At 36.1% G+C, this 2,154-nt stretch overlaps 1 pseudogene across 1 annotated transcript; it reads left to right on the top strand.

Moving 5' to 3' along the window:
- Positions 1-480: 480 nt before the first annotated feature.
- LOC146642117 (uncharacterized) lies at positions 481-1,705 on the top strand (annotated as a pseudogene). Its single transcript, XR_014909568.1, has 2 exons — positions 481-645; positions 989-1,705. The product of XR_014909568.1 is annotated as an uncharacterized LOC146642117 (transcript).
- Positions 1,706-2,154: the final 449 nt, after the last annotated feature.

The following is a 2,154-nucleotide window of genomic DNA, read 5'->3' as shown; positions in this document are numbered from 1 at the left end:
GCCAAAGCATTCAGAGTATGTCAGCCCTGTCATTTGGAGTCTGAATCTGAAAATGAAGAAGGTGATGACGAGGAACCGACCTTTACTGATGTCATAGAAGCTCTTTCAACTGCATCTGGTGATGCACAGTTTAGCCTCCCTCCACACTACAGATGTGCATCGCACACACTTAACTTGATTTCAACAAGCAATGTTGACAAACATCTAAATTCCTGTGCAGACACCAAGGCTGTATATAGGAGTAGCATTGCAAAATGTTCTGCTCTTTGGACTAAAGCAAGTCGATCAACATTAGCCTCTGAACAGGTGGAGGAAGTCAGTCGGAGGAAACTAATGGTACCGACATCCACAAGGTGGAATTCCCTGTATGAGGCCATTTCTAGAATCATCACAATTCCCTTGAATGAACTTAATCCCCTGTGTGTAAAACTGGGAATCAAGTGCCTTAATGAAAGGGAGTACCAGTTCTTGAAAGAGTACTGTACTGTGATGAAGCCCCTGACAGTGGCTCTGGACATCTTACAAGGGGATGAGTGCACCTACGGGGCTTTACTGCCAACACTCACAAGCCTGATGTCAAAGACGCTTGCCCTGAAAGATGACCTCTCTAGAATGACAGCCAGCCTTCCAGATGTCATTGTAAAGGTAAGATTATTATTAATTGCTTTGGTTGGATTTGTTAAATTTATTATACCATTCACAGTGGGTGGATGTTATACTTTGTTTTAAGCAGCGGGTACAATTATTAAAATGATAGAATAAAAGACCAAGTATTCACCCCTTGTTAAATATCAGGGACATTGATCATCATTAATCATGAATATTAATCATAATATCAACAAAAGCCTCAGCCAAAATTAAATCTCATACAGTATTGATAATAGAAAATATAGATGGTTTAGAGCTGTAAAGCCCACAAAATAATGACAATAGGTAATTATATAGTAAAATAATTTTATTCTTAGATGCATCATATTGTATGTTACAGGCCATCAAGACTCGTTTTGATGCTGTTCTGGACAGCCAAGAAGGACTTCTCGCAGTGGCCACTTGTCCCAAGTTTAAACTTCGTTGGCTGAGAGATGAGCGTAGGAGAGAGTATGTGAAGGAGCTCCTGATAACAGAGTGTCGTAAAGCTGCTCCTGCAACTGAGAACACTAATGTGTCCCAAATCCCGAAATGGACTTTTTTGAATTTCAGAATCAGCCCACAGAAAGCTTCTCAGCAGAAAAAGAAGTAACTGACTTTTTAAGGTCAGGCTATGAGCTTGAGATTCTGAATCAGTTCCCAAATCTCAAAAAGATGTACATGAAATACAACAGTCCAACTCCATCCAGTGCACCAGTGGAACGGCTGTTCAGTTTAGGTGGATTGGTGCTTTCCCCAAAAAGGAACAGAATGTCTGATAGAAGGTTTGAGAAGCTTCTGCTGATGTGATATAACCACTGTTTCAGTCCAAAAGAAAACAATAAAACATAGGTCTTTTTCAGGGTTGCCACAAACTGAGACTGGATTAACAGCCTAAATGTAGCATGCAATAGCATTTTCTGTTTTTGTAATCTCAATATTATGCCTCTCTGCACTTTACTAACTGTTAAAAGATGTTATTGTTAATTTTATTTATTTTATTTACTTATTTTTTGCTGTATTTATATGAAAGGATGTGTGTGTGTATACACAAAAATAATTTATGTTATATGCTGGAGTATGCAGAAATATAGTTTAAGCCTTTATTTTCTTAAAATATGGTGTAATGTGCAGAAACATGTTCAAATGTTAAACAAATTTATTAAAGTCAAAGACTGTTGAATTTAATTTAATTTTTGTTTGATGCACTGTTTATAAAGTTAAGATTAAAAGTAATAAACAATTTTTTAAAAAGACACTTTTCCATTTGATTCACTTTTATATGATGGATTATGCAGAAAAAATAGAATTGGCCCAAAAGGTCTATTGCTTTATCACACATTCAGGTAGTGTATCATGTTTTTTAAAAGTAACTAAGTAACTAAGTAATTAATTACTTTTGAAAATAAGTAATAAGTAAAGTAACGGGATTACTTTTTTTGAGAAGTAATCAGTAATCAGTAACTAATTACTTTTTTCAAGTAACTTGACCAACACTGACAATGACTTCTCAGAGACATGAGCAAG

The sequence above is a fragment of the Rhamphochromis longiceps genome, linkage group LG23 (assembly GCF_057381845.1).
Source record: "Rhamphochromis longiceps isolate RC_006_pf linkage group LG23, R_longiceps_female_GT1.1, whole genome shotgun sequence".
In the NCBI taxonomy this organism is placed as follows: Eukaryota; Metazoa; Chordata; class Actinopteri; order Cichliformes; family Cichlidae; genus Rhamphochromis; species Rhamphochromis longiceps.
The sequence above is the reverse complement of the archived record's forward strand: the minus strand, read 5'-3'. Positions and strand labels throughout refer to the sequence as shown.